The sequence below is a fragment of the Dermochelys coriacea genome, chromosome 9 (genome assembly GCF_009764565.3).
Source record: "Dermochelys coriacea isolate rDerCor1 chromosome 9, rDerCor1.pri.v4, whole genome shotgun sequence".
Lineage (NCBI taxonomy): Eukaryota > Metazoa > Chordata > Testudines > Dermochelyidae > Dermochelys > Dermochelys coriacea.
This window is the reverse complement of record NC_050076.1, coordinates 17,717,328-17,739,901: the sequence shown is the minus strand read 5'-3', so window position 1 is coordinate 17,739,901 and position 22,574 is coordinate 17,717,328. Positions and strand designations below refer to the sequence as shown.

General features: G+C 39.6%; 1 protein-coding gene across 5 annotated transcripts in view; it reads right to left on the bottom strand.

Annotated features, from left to right (window-relative positions):
* MECOM (MDS1 and EVI1 complex locus) overlaps nt 1-22,574 on the bottom strand; it is a 450,691-nt gene that overhangs the window by 72,701 nt on the left and 355,416 nt on the right. The gene's annotated exons all lie outside the window — the stretch shown is intronic.

Here is a 22,574-nt window from a genome sequence, read left to right as displayed (position 1 = left end):
TCCTTCCTTCCTCCTCACCCTATGGGAGAAGCCGGTGTTCTATACCCCCCAAAACCATTGATCATATATTGGGAATGGGGGCCTGTGGAATGGCCAGGGTCTTCCACCTGATCCCGTAGCTTCTTACCTGCTTTGGACAACATGGTTCTTGCAGAAGCTGTTCTAATAGAGGCTCTCCTGACTCAGAGCTGCCCTAGAAACTCCAATGGAAAGCATTTCTCAGCCTGGAAATGGAAAGTCTAATAAATGGACTCTGTAGACGTCCCCCATAGACATGTGTATAATGATCCAGCAGGGACTTACTAACCCTCCACTTCCCAACTACCCTCTTTTAATTTTTAATTACAAATCTTTTAATTTTGATCAATTTTGATTAAGTCTGTAAATATCTTAATGCCTATTTTGAAAGCTCTCTAGTCTCAGAATCCCCAATGACTTCAACAGGAGTTCAGTATACAAAAAGCTTGTAGGATCAACCCCTAAAGCTCAGTAGTGGGGATACTATGTGATCTGACAGGGGCTATTTTATGACTGAACAGCATTTACAACATTCCAAACCAAACTCAATTTGCAAAGCAAAACATCCCTTTAAAACAAATGGAGATCAACTGGTAAAGGGAAAACAACCTTGCTAGACTATTAGGCAGAAATGGATTAGAAGGGTTAATAAGCAGAACCTAACCTACACAAATTAAAATGATGTATAACAAGAAATCCTATTTCTTCAATCAATTTTAGGAATGACTGGCTCTTGCCAAAGCATTCCTGTTAAAGCTGAGTTTTTAACTAAGCTTACAATAATAGACATAAACACCTGTGGACTTTATAAGGCAAAGAAGCAATCTATCACCCAATAAAAAATCAAACACTCATTTTAAATTTTTCAGGTTTGTATTTACCATTTCAAACGTACAATGTTTGGATGGTTCTAATTGAAGTTTAAAAAAAATGCTAGATACATATTTTTACAGGAAAAATACACACAGTAACAACTTATCCAACTGTAGCAATATATTGCAATGCCAAAAAAAACTGACTAAAAGGAGGCTTAGTTACCATTTTATTTCACCTATATATTAATTCATTATGATAATCTATCAGAGTTGTCTAAAAGGTAAACTAAATGGACATTAAGTCAGATGGCATATGAAATTACTGGATTTTGATTTTCGAATAAGCCACAAAACTTGATGAACTAATATTGTTCCAGATGAATTAACTCATCTTCTCTGGGAACATATACAAACTATATAATCTTTTCCTGAAAGCGCTCTAATAGCTATGATTAATCCTTTTTCTATTGAAAGGCACTTGCCTACAATTGAAGAGGAACCTCGCTAAAGGCAGGTTAATGTTTGACATTGCCTCCAGAATTACTGCCATGACAGTAAGCTCTGACAGTAGTACTAAATATTATTTACATTTGGTTATGAAATGTGGAATTATTTGTTACAGGCTTGTTATGAAACTATAAATAGGTTAAAATCCTATCGACAGTTCAAGTCATGCTTAGTAGACAAGTATAGAGTTTTAGGATGCTAATTTATTTAGCCAATGAGAGAACATATAAGGCTGAATCTTGCACTCTACTCAAGCAAACTCACATTGACTGAGTAAGTAAAGAAACATTTGGACAACAGGTACCGAATTATGGTTCATCTTTTCAAATTTAAGCATGAAAAACTATTTGCATATGTATGGAAATCAGCTACTTGACTGAACACAGTTAGGTGCCTAACTAGCCATGTGCATGCACAAACATCTGATTTGTGTGTACGTATTGAGTGCTTCCCTACATATGTTAGTCGCTCATGAATAACTATGCATGATTAATTTTGAAATTCTTGCCCTATGAAACCTACATGAAGTGCCCGAGAGAAGAGCATTGCAGACAGAGGGGATGCAACAGAAGATAGGCCACTTCTAGTCACAAAGGGTGAAATCCTGGCCCCACTGAAGTTTTGCTCTGGCCTTCAAGGGAGGTAGGATTTCACCCAGTCTTGCAAAATTGTTGAGAATGTTTCTCACAAACACCTCTCTTTTATTATGAGAAGAAATTATTAAAAAAAAACAAAGATCTTTTATTCACCCATAAAAACAGTGGGTGAGTGAGCAAGAAGAATATTTTGACCATAATTGTCAAAATAAATTCACACATAAAACGTACATGTTGATTGTTATGGGTTATTAACAAAAATAGCCAAGGACATCAGCATGTCCTTACTGTAAGTAAGCTGAACATTTTCCAACTTGGAAAAAAAATACTCTATTACCTATAAACTTGGAAATGAAGGTCCCCCCCCCCGCCCCCAAGACCTAGACCCCTGAAGGCACTTGTGTTCTGGCATGCATCCCTTATTTCCTGAAGACATTTCCCACCTGGTAATTTAGCACCCTACTGATAAAAAAAAGAATTTAGGCGTGTGAGCATGTGAAGAGGGTGAGAGGAAGTGGCAGAATAGTAGGCACATGTCAATCTATACAATGAGTTGAACAGATGCAAAATGACTTGCAGAATTTAAGTGAGTGTAGCGACCATCACATATCCACTTTCACATATAATTTAGCTAAGCTTAAGATATTATGCTAAATTCACCACTGGCATAAACAGACAAATTACTATTAGCGTTATATATATATTACAGCAGCACCTAGATGCTCCACAATTGGGAATCTACTGTGTATAAGTGCCAGTCTCTGCCCTAAACAGCTTACAAGCTAAACAGACAAGACAAAGGAAATATTATTATACCCATTTTACAAATGGGGAAAGAGACTGAAAGAGATTAAGTAACTTGTTTGAGGTCATGCAAGATGTCTGTGACAGAACTGGGAACTGAACCTTGTGCAATGCTCTTTATAAGCTGGAGAAAGTAATCATGGTGAGAAAGGAAAGAGGGAGAAGAGGAAGTTAGAGAAGGTTTTTCTCCTAGGACTATAATATATAGAAACTTCTTTCTGCCATCTACCTAACATCCACTGCTTCTTACTGCCGTAATAGAGAGAGTCTACCTGATCTCTGCCAGTTACAATAATTATGCTTGTTTTGACATGGCTGATCTGAAAGATGAATTATCCTTTACCACCATTTTAGCTTAGGGAAATATTTTAGCTTAGGAAATGAAAAGTAGACACTTCAGAACAGAACTTTTAAACATAAGCATATTGCCCTGATTGGTTTAGAAAAGGGAACTCCTCCTACAGAAACACTCTGGGGGAGGATATGTAAAACTCCGAGTTCTACATTTGCAACAGAAATGTGAAACAGAGTTCATTATGTCAAGGCTTGTTGCTAGGAGTCAGCTCGCAGTAATGCAAGTGTGAAACATAAGATTGATCACAATTCCCATAAGGGGGGATGCTGAAAATAGAACACTGACCTTTCTAACCCTATATGAATGACCAGAAACCTGGCAAGGCATAGAGCAGTGCCCCTTTATTATATGCCCAGGCAGTTGTGTAACCTTCTGAATGTATCTGGGCAAAATGAGATGAATATATTATATATCCTAACAAAAACAGATATCTTTGACCTACTAATAATTCCTGAGACTGTATGATCCATGTATATTGATTTAAGATTCAATGTTGTTAATATTGTGTATGCATTTCAGGATACTCTCTCCCTTCTTAATGCCTGCCTCCCTTCTTGGATTTACACCTGCAAGAAATCTGTGATTTGTGATCACTTTGGGTCATATCCTCAGCTGGTGTAAACTGAAGTCATTGACACTGAAGTCAATGGAGCTACACCAACTGACAAGGTAGCCTTTCATACATTTATGAACAACAAGAAAACTGTCAGAGAATGTGATAAGGCAGTCACAAGAAAGAATAAAATAAAAGATGGCATTAGCTTTAAAGCTGGAGATGTAACATATTGGATCAAATGTATAGCATAGAGTAACTGCAAACTTGAGCAACGTCTGGATTGGGCCAATAGAAGTTTTGAAAACTATGAAAAACTTTTAATAGATGCCAGATATTTTTCACACTTTCCCAAAGTAATGCTTGTGAGATCTTTGGAGGTGAACCAAAGATAGAAAAATCTTCCAACTGCAGCATGTGACAGAAGCTCTAAACAGCCATCAGCATAAGAGAAATGATTTGCCTATCAACTGTAGTGATACGGTCTATAAGAACTGTCCATCTTCTTTCCATTGTCTTTAATATATTCAACAGTTCTATACAACATGGATTTCCCTTCTCTTCTCTCAAATTATTGACATTTTATCTATTATCCTCTTCAGACTTTGAGCTATTTTCTCTAGAATTCTCAAATGTCAATTTAAAATCTCCTCAGATCTGGAGGGTTTTCCCATTCATTTTACCTGAAACAAATTGTCCTTGTTTAGTTGGGAAATTGTTTCCCTGAGTCATTCCCCAAATGGGAAAGAGATTAGTGGGTGCAATTTAGGACAGTACTGAGGCATGGCTGCTTCTGGGATGGGGACGGGTGGCCATTCTCTGCCAGCAATAGGCCATGGAAGGGACGTGAGGAGCAAGCATCCCCAGTGGAAACTGCCCAGCCCCAGGTTACTCATTTCCAGCTGTTGCCTCCCTCCCCCGGCCCAATACAGCTCCCCTCATCTTCCCATCTCTGGCTGCTGCCCCTTCCCTGTGGCCAGGAAGCCCTTTCACTCCATCCCCCTTCCTGGCCCTCTTAACATTGCTTCTCAAAGGGCTCCCTGCTGCCCATGTGAATGGCAGTGGTGATGGGGTGACCATTAGTTTCTATTTGTTTACTGTACAATCCTTTCATACTTTCCCACTTTCCCCTCTAATTGTTGAACATCCCTCAGATCTTGGCGCTTTTCTCTCATATTTTCCAATATTTAGTTTTGGACCCATTTTCTCCCCAATTCCCAAAGACATAAAATACACTCAGATTTTGTCCCACTGTCTCTCTAGTTATCTATTACTAATTTAATAAGCCCTGAGATTTCTCCCTGTCTCTCTAATTCTAATATATTAACATAAATCTGCTCAGATTTTGCCCTTTCCTCAAATTCTTGGATATTGATATAAAATCCTTGCAAATATTGCTCTTTTTCTATTTATAAAATATTGATAAGAAGTTCACTTAAATATTACCTCTTTACCTATCAGCAACTATTGATATAAAAGTCCCCACTTTTCCCACTTTCCTAGCTAATTTGTGAAAACGGACCCAAAATTCCTCGTTGTCTATACTTCTCTCTTTAATTACTGAACAAATGTAATTACTGATATCAAATCTCAAATTTCTGACATTTTCTATGTAGTTAACAAATATCAATTAAAACATTTTTCAGGTTTGGATGGGTTCCCCATGTGTTTTAACTGCAGTACCGACTCCTTTTTGGAGGGAACCTGTTGCCCTGAGTCATTCTCCAGGTGTAAAGGTGTAGGGAAGGGTTAGATTTCCCAATGATTAACTTTCCCCTATCACTTGAGAGTCATTTCTCCCTCCCCCCGCCCCGCTTTGTCTCCCTCTCCCTTAAAATGTTTGCTGATGAAAATGACTTGCCCCATACTGAATATACATCAAAGCCAGAAAAAAAAGAAAAGGAGTACTTGTGGCACCTTAGAGACTAACAAATTTACATCCGATGAAGTGAGCTGTAGCTCACGAAAGCTTATGCTCAAATAAATTTGTTAGTCGCTAAGGAGCCACAAGTACTCCTTTTCTTTTTTGCGAATACAGACTAACACGGCTGCTGCTCTGAAACCCATCAAAGCCAGAGGGATTCCGCTATTTGGGGGACTAGTGTCTCTGAGGTGCAAACAGGAAAGTTGGCAGTACCCTTTTCTTTTTCCCAGATGGTGTGGGATAAAGGGCAAACAACTTAATTAGTTTTAAAAGAGAGCTGGACCAATTGATGAGTGGCACTGCATGGCAGGATTGCTTGTGATGGTAGGGGGCAGGGCTCGGCAGCCCAGGGGCTCTCTTCTGGTTTATATCTCATGCTCCTAAAAGCTCCTGCTTCAGGGCTCCAGCCTGCAGGGGTCAGAAAGAGATTCCCCACCTCAGTCCCAATGTATTCTGGGCTGGAGGGGGCAGGGGGTTGGTCTCCTTCCTCTGAAGCATCAGAGATGGCCACAGCTGGAGATGGGGCAGTGGACGGGGTGGGTTCTGAGGTGGCACTGAGCATTGTTTCTCTCAGGTGCTTGGCTGGCTGGTTCTTGCTCTCATGCTCGAGGTCTAACAGATCACCATTGGTGGGTCAGGAATTTTTTTTCCTCCAGGTCAGATTGGCAGGGTCCTTGGGTGTTTTTCACCTTCCTCTGCAGCATGGTGTCTGGGTCACTTATCTGGAGTTTCTCTCACTTAATCTTTTACCTTGGCCATTGGTGCACCTCTCTCCTATTAGTTACCTGTGGGTTATTATACTTTGGTCTACTTTCAGTTGTTGATTTTAGTGCGTGGATACTGGATGGTGTTGGTAGCCTCTGATTTATGGGAGATCAGACCAGATGACGGTTGTTTCTTCTGACCTTAAACAATATGACTATGACTATTATAAGGTTCCATGCTTATTAAAATCTCAGGATAAATTTATTATAAATTATTCTTTTTTATTGAAAACCAAAATAATAAACCCAGATCTAGATTATCTTGGAAAGTACATCTACTGTAACACAGGAAACTGAAAGAGGTTTTTGTCTTTCTTTTTACCATATGTATATTTGGTTAGTGAACATGAGATTTTCATCCTCCCAAAACATATTATTTAGACCTCCAGAAGACTAATCAGTCATAGACTTCCAGAAATGGAAAATGCATGCATCAATCCAGCCAACATACAAAGATGGGAGATAACACTGTACTGGTTTAAAATACAATTGTCCATGTACTGTATATACATATTTACATGTAGCTGATTGGTAAGAAGCATCTAAAATACTTGTGATGGTGCCTTTTGTACACTTCTTCTCTGCCAAATCCTTTGTGAATAAGAATTGAATGGAAGCATTAATTACTTTCCCAGAAAAGGTTGATAGCATATCACTGAAGATATTAATGATAGCAACTCACTATACAGATTGTTAAGAGCATCTTCCCTCAGACAGGACAAAGGTTAATAAGCAAGAGGGGAGAAAGTGGATGGTGGAAGGAAGGGCCACAAACTCCACAGACACTCGTAAATAATTGTTCTTTTTGATATGATGCCTCTCCACGAATACAAGATACCTATGAAATAAATGGGATATAAATGGAATGTAATAGAAGCTTAGTGTTCCTGACTTCAAAAGAGGGATTCTATGGTCAAAGGTCATAGAGTCTGAGACTATTCAGTGCAATTGATATTGGTAATACAAGTAGTCATGATACACATTACAGTGCAATGATCTCTGTTTGCTCAATTTAGAAGGCTAGTAAAAACAGCCTTATTTTGTTGAGTCACATAAGCTTGTAACTCAAGATGAGAGGAATAGCTTAATGAGAAAGAGGTACATTTTTAGGAGTAAATTCAGGATCAGGCCCCAAGTTTCGATGTGTTCAGGAACATTTTATGTCAGATATTGATTCTACTAAATGGTTGGGTTTTTTAAAATATGCCCAGAACTCAACTAGCCACATTTTAAATATATTAAAATAAATAACAAAAACTAACCCACTAAAATGCAACCAGCTTTGATTGTAGCACCAAACAGCCACAAGGTGATAACTCTTCAAACCTTAAGTTATTTCTATTGACTGATACATAATCAACATGTTAGCGTCTCTTCAGCCAGTTGTTTTTATGACATATATAAATCAATACATATTGATTTCATATCTGTGCAGTACTCCAGTTTCACATCATCTTATTTATTAAATCTCTATCCCCTTCCTTCCTTCCCCCAGCCTTGCATTCCTATCAGGACTGCCAGACCCTCCCGTTCGAAAAGTTGCACTCTGTTTTTGATTATTGTCCTTGTTCTACTCACCAAACATTTGCCAAATTCTGCTCAAACATACACACATACACTGGTGATGTCAAATGGAGCAGGGTGTGCATATCTGACAGAAGAATGGGTCCCTATTTATCTTCTGTCTAGAACTCATTGACCTCTAGAATTTAGGGAAGCTGCTGTGCTAAATATCTTTAATAGTAAGATTAAGAATCTTTAATACTGATTTTAGCTAAGATCATGCATAAGTCCTTCCACATACAACCTTAGGAAACTGTCCATAGTCCCAGCTCATGGTTAGGATGTAGGGCCACTCCATAGCCACTGGACTCAAAAGAGGATACAACTCTTGTTCACCCCCCTGAACTGGGATTGTGGCCAGTGGATCCAAATAATCATTGTCCTGTGGCCATGCCCTCAAGCTTCCCTCCATGATGGCCTATATGGAGATGGAACAGAGCCCAGGCTCACTATACACAGAAGTTTTTCTTCCTGGTTTCCTAGATGAATCTTTAGATTTCTTCTCTCCAGGGAAGGTCCAGAGTTCTATGAGAACAAGATGATGCCTGAGAGAGAGAGTGCCAGCTACAACTGCTCCAGCGAGAGCTGAGAGAACAGCTGACTACTGGGCATAAAAATCCTGGCTCTGGGTTGATTGCCAGCCTGACAGATAAGAGGAGACACATCCCATGGCACATACCTTTGGTTGCAATCTCATCACAGAAACCCCATTAACTTCAATGAGGTTGCACATGAGGGCAGATTATGATCCCTTGTTCACATTTTAGGGCCTGGTTCTGATCTCACTCAGACCAGTATAAGTCAGAGCTCGCTGGAAGCACATCAATGTAGGTTAGAGCAAGCTCTTAATTGGTAAGGGCCTCAGCACTGCCTTTATACCAGATACTTGGAATAAAACCCATCTCTAGTGCAGCCCTTTATAACTGATACTTTGTATCCCTATTGAAATCACCTTACAAAACACCATCAAGGCCTGCAGTAACAGCAGGTGGAGCAGAGTGGTCAAAAACAACTTGCGAATTGCTAAGGCAAACAGGAAAACTTGTTGTTTTGCAAAATATCAGAAAAAAAACAGAACACACTTATAATGATTTTTACATGTATTTACAAAATATGCTTGAGGGAACAGGACTAGCACAGTATTTTGAAAGTTAAATTATTAGGACTTATAAATCTGTGAAAATAAAAAATAAAAAAGAGTCAATTAAATCTAAACAAAATCCAGGAGGGTCAAACAATCTGTAGCAAGACAGGCTTTACTTTGTAATTAAGATTTCTATCACCATGGAAAGAATAAATAGCTTTAGATATCATGTTAAAAGCACCTCTAGGAACTAAAAGATGCTATGCTAAATACAAGAGATCTAAAGAACTGTTGTTACACATCCATTACATTTACTGAGCTGTCTCATTTACTTTTTGAAGTCCTGTATACATGATACAGCAAGGCAAAACATTTTATGTACCATAAGAAATTTGACACATAATGTTTAATGTTCAGAAGATAAAGTTAACAAAACTATACATGGATGACTTTTTTATTTCCCTATTTTATGACCTTTCAAGAACTTAAAGCAAATGACAGCAAGAAGGAAGGACAAGTAACCATATGCCACTTCTTGTTTTGTTGTAAAGGAAATTATAACTTTGTTGATTGAAGCCCAAATCAGAAATCATAGTAAAATATGGTGGTTTTTAATGTTGAGATGGAAGCTTTCAAAAGACCAAAGAGCACAATGTGTTTTGGGATGGAAAGCATGTTTTCTTCTTGCAGTTTTCAACAGCCATACACAATAGGTTTTTCAATTTTTTTCTCTGTACTAGGTAAGTCCATAATATATTCCCACACTGTTTAACATGAATTCTACTGCAGTTCTAGCTTCTACTGTATATCAACAAAAACAACAAGGAGTCCGGTGGCACCTTAAAGACTAACAGATTTATTTGGGCATAAGCTTTCGTGGGCTAGAACCACTTCATCTGATGCATAATTTGTTAGTCTCTAAGGTGCCACAAGTACTCCTTTTCTTTTTGTGAATAAAGACTAACACGGCTGCTACTCTGAAACCTGTCATTAACCTCTGTGTGGCATAAACTGTGTTTAAGCTAGCACTTTACTGATGATTTCTACTGTAGATTTTAAAAAGTGCCTAGTTTAAATTGCTGCTAAACAAATCTGTTGAGCTGGGCAAATTTTTTTTCCAGCAAATAGTAAATTTGCCCCAAAATGCATTCAGCTCTATTTGTGATTGTGTATCCATGTTACTGGTGAGTAGAGGATATGGCAGCCAACACGTCATTGCTTCTGCCCTGGGTTGTGGAGAGCAGGAGGAGGATACAGGAAGAACAGCATGAACATTCACAAGATTGAAGGAAAGGTTGGCAAAATTAACGTAACAAAATACCCCAAACTAGAAAGCATTGTATGTACCCTACCTGAAGAGATTTATAAAATCCATGCTTAGGGCTATTTTTTGAAAAAGTTTCCAAATATATTTTAGAGATTTTATATTGGGTTTTTATTGACATTATTTTGAATCCAGAGATAGATTAAAATGTGAAGATTCAAAAAGTGTGCTCTCCATTACATTTGTGCAGACTTACTACACCAAATTCAGAGGTCAGTAAGTGGATCTAAAGTAGTGTAATTTACACCTTCTTCCCCCCTTGAAGTTCTCAATATAATTTTACCATGGATGAATAGTATTTTCAATGGTGTTACACCAGGGATTAATTTGACCTGCAGTAACTGACAATAATTTAGACTCTTTTAGACTCACACTGGCTGACTGACCTACAATTTAAGGAAGGAAAGAATGATAGTCCAGTGGTTGGTGTGATAATCTGGTACTTAAGAGACAGGTTCAATTCCCTCCTCTACTACACGCTTTCTGTGTGACCTTGGGCAGGTCATGTAGGGCATCTCTAGACATGAAAGTCATTCCATTTCTTTAGCTATACCGGTATAGTTAAAGTGATACAATTCCCCCTCTCCCCATGTGGATGCAGTTTTACTGGTATAAAGGTGCTTATCTTATTTCTGAAAGGGAATAAACTCTACTGATATAAAGCACCATTTTGCTAGTATAACCACACTAGACATTGTAACAGTATAACCATTTTGGTTAAAAAAAAAACCCTAAGTGAAATAATTATAGTGCTATAAAATGTGTGTGTAGACCAGGCCTCTCTGTGCCCCAATTCCCCTTTTGTAAAATGAAAATAACAGCATTTCTCTGCTTCACATTAATTTTGTAAGAATAAATACATTAAAGATTGTGAGATGCTCAAATATTATATTGATGGAACCACATAGGATGGATCAGACTTCATTCTCCATTTCCTTGCAATTTATGCATGAACAAAGTGGTTGTAAAATGCAACCAAATTAGAACAACATTATTTCACATCCACTTTACATAGGTGTAAAGGTACAGTGAGTAATCAAACTCCTCACCTGAATTTGCATCACCAAAAGCCACATGATGCAATCTAGTTTTAGGCATTTATTTCCATGGGGATCTCCGCTTACAATGTTATGATTTATCATTACGGTAGAGCATCCAGTGTCCTAAGTGCAGTCTAAACATGGAGTCAAACGCAGTTCCTTGCCCAAAAGATCATAAGAGTACCTATGTAAATACCATCTCCTTCCAACAGACCTTCTGTTGACTGATAGTTAGTTGGCTGCTAATGTCGGATAGATGACACTGTAGAAGTTAGTAGGGACAGTAGTGGAGAGAGTGAACTAGCCTTGCAGACCTAGTTCAGGGCGGGAGTTCTCCACCATCCAGACAGTTGTACACAATGATGCTTATGGGCAGCACAAAGAATGTGTGAAGATTATAGGAATTTAAAAGTCTGAATCTAAAACTGGGGTAAATGATGTTAAATGACTGGAGGTGAAGAGTGTTAACAGAAGGGCATAAGAAGGTGCAAGTTAAATCAGGACATTTTATTAACCAGTTAATGAATAATGATGATCTTCCATTTATGTTATCCAGAAGGATCCCAACACACTTTACAAACTTAAATTCATATACAAACTATACACAGAGATCATATCCTTCACCAATGAAAAGCTCTGAGGTATAGCACAGCAACTGTTTGCCAGCATGTAGCAAAGAGATAGAGCAGAAAGTGAAGCACACCATTTCAAGTTGCAGAGTAGCAGCTGTGTTAGTCTATATTCGCAAAAAGAAAAGGAGTACTTGTGGCACCTTAGAGACTAACAAATTTATTAGAGCATAAGCTTTCGTGAGCTACAGCTCACTTCATCGGATGCATGAAGTGAGCTGTAGCTCACGAAAGCTTATGCTCTAATAAATTTGTTAGTCTCTAAGGTGCCACAAGTACTCCTTTTCTCATTTCAAGTTGGAATCACAGGGGAAGTGTAGAGAGTCAGAATGTAATTACTTTTGTTAGCACACAGGATTAACACTCCAGTCCATCAGGAGGTACTTAGGAACTTTATATCTAAACCAAAAACCAACTCCTTGTACCTAAACTTGATCCTTTTTTAGTATTCACGCAGAGGAAAGTGTGCCACCTACTGAGTCACCAATGCCATTTTCTGTAGTATCAATATTTTCCCTGGAGGTCTCCCATCCAAATATTGTCTTGGCCTAACCCAGCTCAGGACATCTCATAGGATCACAACGCAATGTGGTATGGCTGCAGCCCAAGTAAAGGCATTATTTTATTTTGTTTTGGTTAAGAGAGTTGATATTTGGTTAAGGACTCTAGCTGTGAAATAACTAGGAGCTGCCAATTTTTAATTTAAACGCTGTACATTCATATCCTGCTACCACTAAGTCCATTATGATTGGTCATGAGTGAACCTTAGAAGGTTCAGAAATAAGATTTGGATGAACACCCAAAATTTTGGATGCTTATCTGAGTCTGACCCAAGCCCCTTGGGTATACAGAATTGGGCTAGTAATCTGGCAAGAATGTAAATTTCCACATTTCATTTCTCTCTTGAAGGCTATATTAGCAGTTTAAAAAAAATCCCTTCATTGGAATTAGCATAATATATTATTTCCCTGTAGTGAGAACAGCTTTTCTATAGTTACTCTGGCTTGGATTCCAGCCAGCACTAAAAAGTGCAGAGGGGTATGAAAGTGAATACAAAAATGCAAAATAAATACATCAACCAAACTTTTTAAACCTTAAAAAATGGTTTGATTCCACTGAGGGCTTTCCCCTCATTGAATCACTTTGTCCATTCCTTCATTCTTGATTCCTTGCCTTCTGTCTTGGGGTTTTATACTGCCATCTTTCACCATGGCATCTGAGCACCTTTCACATGCACTCAATACCAATAGGAAAGACCCCAGTGGATTTCATGGACTTTTTGGCACTTCTCCCTTTTTATGATAAAAGTTCTGCTTGGCATATGTTCTTTTTTTAGTTTTATTAATTTATTATACACACAGAGAGACAGAGAGACAAATGTTTGCTTAGACTTCATAATGGGTAAAATGAACAAAAATGAGTATTGACATATATTTCTTTCCCAGTTATGCAACACTCACGAAGAAGGAAAGAAACCCAATGTGTCATTCCATAAAACGTACATTTGGTACTCAAAGATAACCCCTTTCAAATCATATTCCAAAACATTGCACCTAACATGAGCTCAGCACTGAGGCCAAAAAGTAGCCTTCAGTTTCCCTGAACCAATCCAACTTCCTGCTCACCCATTATCAGAAGTTTATCTCAGTAAACAGAGAGGGGCAGCAGTAGACAGACTGAATCCTGTGTTCTATTTTATTCTGAAACGGGGCAGTGCTGCCTGTTTCATGAGAACGAAGAAAATGTCATCTCTTCTGAACACAAAGGATAAGATGGTATCTTGATACTGGTTCAATGAAGTCATATATTAGGAAAAGTATATTTAGCTATTCAAGGGTTTAATAGTGTGGCATTGAAATCCCCAAGACACCACAGAATCTATTCTAATACATGCATCTTATTGCTAATATCCTCCAAAGAGTTCTGTGAAACAGTCACATCACCTCAGCCCATAGTATACTCAGGAAAACTCTATGAATGGGGGCTGAGGTTGTTTGCACAGCTGGGAAGCTGCCAAACCCAGCTGGACTACCCCTCCCCCCCAAAAAAACACAATGGATATCTTCAGGGGAACACAGTGGCCTGAGACACTTCTTTCTTACATGGCTATAGCTATCGTACAAGCTGTACAGGCAGATGTCTAAGGCAGCAAAACTTTCAGTCATTGCTTTGAATTGGGTGACTACAGGTATTTGCAAATTTAACTACAGCAGCAGAATCCCTGGAACCAGCCCTGCTTTTCTCGTTTCTCCTGGAGCCAATTAGCTTCTTCCACAGTATAGTGCACAGGAATAATTTGTAAGCCCTCTAGCAGTGCAGACTATGTTCTGTGTTTGAGAAGCCACCAGAATCCAGCCAGAGCAGCAGGCCTGGCTTGTTTGTAAGTGTGAGTAAACAGTTATATAGGACCAACTGTGCCCATGTGGTTTCTTTATATTGTTATTATTGTGTAAGGAGCAAAAGACACAATACCCACATATTGAAGAGACAGAGAGAGAGGAGTAAATGGAAAAATCCCCTTCAACTGGGTCTTCAAGGAACCTCCTGGAATACATCTGTTGAAGCCCTCAAATCCTTTACAGGTTGCTGGAATAGGATAGGGGCCCATTTCTCCATTCCATTGTGTAGTGAGATAGAGGAATAACTCTTGTTTCCAGTTGGCTGTTGCTCTGAGACAGGGAAAGATAGGGACTGAAAGCCTTAATTCAGTTGTAAAGAACACCTGGGGACTCACTAGCAACCAAGAATTAGGAAAGAAGCCTCAGAAACCTTAGCATGCAGTGTCCAGGGTGTCTTCATTGGTTCCCTGGTTACTGGGCTAAGATTAATGGGGTGCTAACTTTTCCTTAATGTCTTAATATAGCAGCTGGCTCGTGAGTATTTGCCTGCTTCCACTGCATTAGAGAGTATGCCATTCCATTAAGACCCTCTTCAAGGGTGTTTAGGAAGCAGCAGTCTTTACCAGTCATTTCCCACAACATCCTGCTTGGAATGGGAGTGAATATTTAGGGGAGGGGGGGGGGAATTTGCCTCATGAAGAAGGAGCAGGAAGACAGTCATGGGCCACCAACCCACCATACATAGAAGATGGTCCCAGCTCTTGATGGGGGAGGGAATTTGCTAGAGACGCTAAGCTGGGATGGCCAGCTATCTAGAGCTCCCCTTGGAGGTACAAATTAATTGAACTTAAACATCCAAATAAGTTGTTCCAACCCCAGAAGTCAAACTGAAGAGTTCAGTTTATAAATCTCTTCTACCATACAGGCCAAACAGGCTTCCTGAATCTCCCCATTAACTGAGATCAGTAGGATTAAACCACATCATCCTGTATTTTTGGAAAGGTATGTACACACCCATGTATTTAACCCTACAAAGGGTCTCTTATGTTGTTTGCAGATTGCAAGCTAATAAGGCTTGACAAAAGTGATCAGTCAAGTTTGGAAGTAAAGCTGGAACACATCTACTCTCTCTTTTTTATTTTTGTAATACTTGCACATTCCCTCATGTTGGGCAAGCACGTTCATGTCAGGTCCTAATTAAAAAATTTATTTATAAAAAAGGGTGTATCTAAGTTTATTCAGCTTATCTTTATCTGCCTTCCAAATAAGAACAAATCTCTTAGATCAAGGATCGGCAACCTTTGGCATGCAGCCCATCAGGGAAATCCACTGGCGGGCCAGGCCGGTTTGTTTACCTGCAGCATCCACAGGTTCGGCCGATGGCAGCTTCCACTAGCTGCGGTTCATCGTTCAAGGCCAATGGGGGCTGCAGGAAGCGGCATGGGCCGAGGGATATGCAGGCCACTGCTTCCCACATCCCCATTGGCCTGGAAAGGCAAATCGCGGCCAGTGGGAACTGCGATCGGCCGAAGCTGCGGATGCTGCAGGTAAACAAACTGTCCCGTCCCGCCAGTGGCTTTCCCTGACGGGTCACGTGCCAAAGGTTGCTGATCCCTGTCTTAGATAGTCACGTGGGCTACATCGTCAGATGGTGTAAATTAATGTCATTCCATTAATGGTGAAGATTTACACCAGGTAAGGATGTGACCCATGGTTTCTACAAACTCCTTTTTACATTAATGTTTCTTATGCTGTGTGAGTTTAGCCTCATAAGTTATGTTTTCTTTGATAGCACTGTATTTAAAACCCTTAATTTTATCTGACAGCACTGTATTTAAAAACATTTTCAAAGCACTACCTGAGATAGAACCAGCCAATTAATTATGGATTGAGCTATTCTGACCCCATTGGTCTTAACTGTGTAGTTAGGAGAGCATACGAAACTAAAGCTGATAGCCAACTTCTGGGCTCAGACAGTCATGCACCACTCCTCACTAATATCCACGGCTGAATTTGACCCCTGGAGTACAGTGGAACCCTTGTGCATTTCAGACTGAGGAGTCTGCACCATTCTTATATTTCCCTTAAAGCTTCAGGCTACTTCAGAGGAGCAGCACTAGACAGGTGTGGTACAGAGACACGCATCTGAAAGAGGATTCTGTGACAGAGGTAGACATTACGAGGGGAAACATGAAATACACTTTTTACCTCTGTTTTTTCAAGGGCGAAATGAGAATTGATGAGATGAGAGCAACAGAAATTTCCCAAAAGAGGAAAAATGAAGGCCATTCCACAAAAAATAATTTAAAAATTAGAGTTTCTGAAGGCCAGTAAGTTAAGGATGAAATTCCAAAGGAGCCAGCAAAGGTGTTAGAGAACCTAATAGAGATATATCTGAAAAATCCGTGGAAATAGAGGAGGTACCTACAGAGCTCTATGTCATACTAGCTTCTGAGGTGAGAGCTTGGGCAACAAAGACCCATAAATAATGGGGAAATGCCAATCCAGTTCAGGATCTTACAGAGCTCTACTTACATTAGGGATAGTCACAGTAAATTCATCAAAGGAAATTGCTCTAAGCATAGTGTAGCCTGGACTTAAACAAAACTTTCAGAGTGAAATCGTGATCCCATTGAAGTCCGCAGGAAAACTTCCATTCACTGAACTGGGGCCAAGATTTCACCTTCAGTGGAGTGTTCAGAGAGTATATTGCCCAGGACCCATACTGTTCCGCGTTGTGTCTGACATTTAAGTGAGGTGTTCTATTTAAAATCCGACGGCAAGATGTAGCCCAGTAATTACCTTGCATTTCTAAGTACTGTGTTGCAGTATAAGCCATTAAGGAAGTGACCACTCTACTTTTCTGTCCAATTATTCTAAATCATGACTTCTCACCTCCCAGTTATTTTATCATCTGACTGTACGTTACAGACCATATCCTCAACTGATGTAAATCAGTGTCATTTCATTGACTTCAATGGAAAAACACTAATTTATAACAACTGAAGATCTAGCCTTATCTATACAAAGCTGTTGTTATTCAAAATAAAATAAAAACAAATGGTTCTTTCTGCACTGTTGTCTTTCCATATTGGATGGCATATGCATGAGATGACACATTGCAAATTGTGAATTATTAAGTTTATAAATGAATATACAATTTAACATTTGATTCTGGAGTCTATTCAAGTATTTAAGTTTAAAATTGCTTAGTATTCATGCTAATAAAGTTTGGTGCTCAAAGATTAGCAGAAAGTGAATGTGAAAGTGTCACAAACATGGTTGGATTGAACAGCACTTTGGAATTTGAATGAATATTCATGGCAAATTTTATCCACTATTCATTTAGCTCTGGTAAGAGCATCTTAATAGCAAAGGCACTCCTTTACCCTGTAGTTATTTAACCTAGTTTGACTTATTTTGTCACTTTTTGCACGTGTGTGGGGGTCTATTTTGTGCTCAGAAAAAGAGTTAGGCTGACAGCCCCCCAGGAAATAGATGTAATCTATCCAGAGGACAGCTGTCTTAGTTACAGGACTAGCTGCACCTCTGTCCTCTTTGTGGTCTTTCTGAGTGCTCTCCTTCAAGTGTCAGGCCTCATGCTTTCCTTTCACCTATTCTGGGCTGGAATTCTGTACTTTTCCGACTCTTACACTGTACTTTGGGCTACAACTGTTGTTATCCTAGCAGGTCCAAATGAGTTTGAGCACCTGCAGTTCTTCCCTTTGAGAGTCTATGACCAATTGTACACTGTGATTTATTGCTTATTTTGGAACAAAGCATTTAGAGAAAAATAATTTTAAATCAACAAACTACATGCATGGCTATCTTATCTAAAGGCTTACCATCCCCCGATGATAACTTAGGCAGACCTAACTTCTTCATAAATCCCAGTGGGGTGTTCTGTGTCTCACTCTGGTTCTTCGGAATAACTACCCCTACTACCTACTACTTGAAAGATTTTTCCTTTTTAACCCTGCCAAGTTCTTTTGATCTCCTGTGTTCATGGGCCTTTTCCTGTCCTGGTTCAAACCCATTTTGTAGATTAGCTGGAGAGGAGACAAAATTTTCAAAGCCAACAGTCTTGTCATTGGCCCTTAACAATTTTCAAGTGTTCGCTGAGAAGTGGTTTATCTGGAACTTATTCTTTCCCTTCTGCTTGCTTTTAAAGTTACCCAATATGTTCATACAGTAGGTATCCCAATAACCAGGTCAACATACAGTATTCATAAATTATTATAGAGCCCCTCCATATCCATCACAATGGGTATATCACAGAAGTACAAGCTTCCCACCAATCCCTTTCACATATGTCTCAATCCTGACCTGAAAGGACCTCTTCTAAGGGTGAAGGGATTGTTCTGTGACTGCTAGCAAAGGAGCCAATCAGTAACAACTGGGTGGTTTTTATGATGTGATCACCTGTCCACCAGCAGTCAATCAGATGGAGAACACCAATTTGTTTCACAAAGGCCATTGAATAATGGTTGCCTTTGTATTAAAACCAGTTTTGTAATGACTGTTATGCTCAGTTTCAGCTGATATGTAATACAAACCAAGAAGAAGAAAACTTTTTCTTACCAAGTATATTCTGTGCATTCAGAAGCCTTTTTCTTTTACTGGTTTTCCTCTGTCTGGCATTCACAATATGCCCACTGAGGTAGACAGGCAATTATGTACCTTTTCCTATCTAAGTCATTTTAAACTTAAGGTTCAATGCTATTTCCATTTGGAAAAAATATTTGTACAAGCCATTTACAAGGACTTTACAAGCCACAGTATGCCAAAATCTCTTCAGTTTCCAATTTATTGTGACTGAGTCTAGCTGGCACTGAGAATGAAAAAGCGTAACTATCATATGCAAGTGCCAATGAGAGTATCTATCTGTCTCTGTCTATAGAGGTGAATAAATTGCTGATCAAGAAATAAAATAGCCAGGCTGCACTACAGCCAACCGATCAATTTGCAAAATGGGATAAAAACCAAAAAAAGTTTGCTGTCACTGTAAAGGTCTTCTTGTTGGACTATGTACACAGCCTTAATTCTGCTGAGGCAGATGTTATGTTACTGTTTATTTTCTTCATACTATTTAATAACCTGAGGTATGACCAATAAGAGAATGAATGAATATAGTCATAAAATCCTGAAGGCCTTTATTTTGTCACTTTTTGCACGTGTGTGGGGGTGATTAGTGCCTTTACATATAACAACAAGGAACTCTTTAAATGCTGGTAGAACTTATTTCTCACTTTGCAACCTCTCTTGGTGTCATTGTTCTCATATTCCAGATTCTGTCACTAGATGCCCTTGTAGTTATTGTAACAAATGTACAGCAGTTAGTAAACAATGGCTTTGTAATACCAGGCCAGTCTGGTGTGATATAGTTTCAATGTGGAGCAAGAAATCATGGCCCAACGGACAGAATGGAGGCTGAAAGCCAGAAACTCCTAAGTTCTCAGTGCAACTCTTCCACCAACTCAGTGTGGTCTCTTTTCATGTCAATTTCTCACTCTGCAACATAAGAATAGTAATAATCACTTGCCTATTGTAGAAGTGTTGTGAGGAAGAGTTAGTTAATCTTTGACCAGCACTTTGAAGATGAAAGGTAATACGTATTATGAATAAAGAGTAAAGCAATTTTAAAGTACTGATAAATATTACTGTAGCTTTTAATCATGACTGTCAAATGTTGGAGTGGGACGAAGACAGGCCTGGGTAACACCTGTGTCTTTACATATGTGTAAATGCTCACTCTACCCATGCTGTAAGGAATTATAATGTTTTAAACAAAAGTTTAAAAGCTTTTGGGAGTGTCCTGGCCTCTTTCTCCACCACCGATGCCAAACTAGTTGTTTATTTTAGGCCTAGGTATGACAATGAAGGGCATGTAATAAATGCATTAGATAGAATAAATAGTTTAGACAGATTAGGTTCAACGGATTACCAGTATTGTGTCTTCAGTGCCTTTGGGCCAATTGTACTGTGCTGCGTCACTGAATCAGAGGGGTTCCAGGTTCGAGTCTAGTGCTGGACAGTTGCATTATGTCTGCCCATGCTATATTTTGGTTGTGGGAAGTGGCAAGGGAGAGAAAGAGGGATGGAGGTAGAGTATTACTCCTGGGGGAATTCTGCACCCTGCAGGGGGGGTGGAGAGGGAAGGGAAGAGGGAGCACAGAATTCATACCTTCCACAGATTTCTTGGCTCCCCTGCAGAAAAATGGAGGAGCAAAGAAATCTGTGGGGAACACATGCCCCTTCCACGGCACCTCGGGCCCTTCTGCTGGGAGCAGCCGGCAGCAGAGAATAGATCACTGTGTGGGGGGAGGATTGGGGTGCGGAGGGGGGTGCGTCGATGGAGAGGTGTTAAGGGGATGGGGATGGGCGCCTGCCTGCATGCAAATGAGTGAGAGACACTCACTCTGTCCCTCTCCTCGCCCCTTTACCTTGCCAGAGTGGTGTAAAGGAGCCTTACTGTAAATGACAGTAACCGAATCCTCAGCTAGGAAGAGCTATATGTGCTTTCTTGCTTTTTTTCCTGAGCCAGAGAGGCACAATGTGGTTAGATGACAGCTCAGGATCTATTTTAGGGTTTGTCTACACTTACAGAGTTTTTGCGCTGTAAGTTTCACCAATGATAGGGAACCAGTGAAAGTAAAGCGCTGGTCTGTGTACTCATGCAATTCCCCAGGCGTCAGAGAGTGTTTACACTACCAGCACTTCCATCGCCTTTGAAAGCCACGCTGTAGGGCAGCTATCCCACAGTGCAGCTCTCTCGATAGGTCTTCTGGGGGGGGGGGGTGAGTGAACGGCATTCTGGGTCCCTGCTCAATGCCCCAGGCTGCCCTGCTTCATGTCCTACCAGGCCCATTACTTCCTTGTTTTTTTCGTGGCATTTTTTTAAAAACCCCCCCTGCTGTCTGGCTGTTTTCCATGCCATATCTGCAAGCAATTGGAAAGGGAGTTTCAAACTTCCTGGGGCTTACAGGGGAGGGGCGGATATCTGTTTACTTGTCATTAGAGCAACCGAGGTGCTGGCCAAAGTGGTCACTTTTGGAACTGTGGGATATTCTTCGGAGGGCAAAAGGTGTTTACACTGGTAGAACATGTCTTCACTTTCACAACAGCGCAAAAAGAACAACGGTCAGAGCTATATGCCTCTTGTGAATGTGGTTTTCTTTTTGCGGTGAAACTTCTGACTTTCACCGCAAAAAGTCATTAACAAGTGTAGATGCTCCCGCGCTTTTTGCGCTTTCAATGGTAAGTGTAGACATAGCCTCCATTTAAATGCAGGACAGTTATTAACAAAACTGTATGACTTTCTTGTGTAAAAGTCTGAGCAATTTAAATCAACATTCTACTTTACAGAACACCGAACACCAAAATAAAATTTAATGAAATTTAAATGAAAATTTAAATGAATGAAATTTAAATGAAAATCCAGGATTATAACTGGAAGGCAGGGTCTTGGTTACCAAGTATTTGTAACTTAACTTTCATGTGTTTAGGAAATGCTGAACAGTTACTGTGATTTTTTTCTGCATGGAAGTTTAAATAAATTACCAAAATAAATGAAACTGGTGTGATTATATTGCATTATTTTGACAAATAAAATATGCAGAATTTTGGATTTTTTGGTGCAGAATTTTGGATTTTTTGGCACAGAATCCCCCAGGAGTAGAGTACATTTCAATGAACAGAATCTGCAAAAGGGGAGTGGAGAACACAGAAAGAAGGTAATTAGGAAAGATAAACAGGGCCAGGGATTTCCCACATATTTGTGCATGTGATTATAAAGTGGAAAGAGGGAAGGGAAAAAAGAGAGGAGGAGTGCAGGAGGATAAGATAAACAGCGACGGGACTTTCACATATCTTTTGAGCCTAGAAGTTCTCATGGCACCACTCCCTGCTACAATCAAGTGCTTCACAAAGCCGCCATTTGGCTTACATTTAATATAAAAGTAAACATCTCAAGATTATCAACAATTGTGAAATATTGTTATCGTTCACCTTTAAATACCATGAGTACCTTGGATGAAATCCTGGCCCCACTGAAGTCAATGGCAAAACTCCCATTGACTTTAACTGGGACAGGATTTCATGCCTGGTGTCCCCACTAGCTTCTTCTACACAGGCAGTCAATGCTAATCCTCCACTGAAGAACACTTGAACTCATTGACATAGTCATAGAAAAGTAACTAACAGGAAATCCGCAATGCCACCAAATTACTTTCTTTGGGAAACTGTACTCCTAAGGGGATC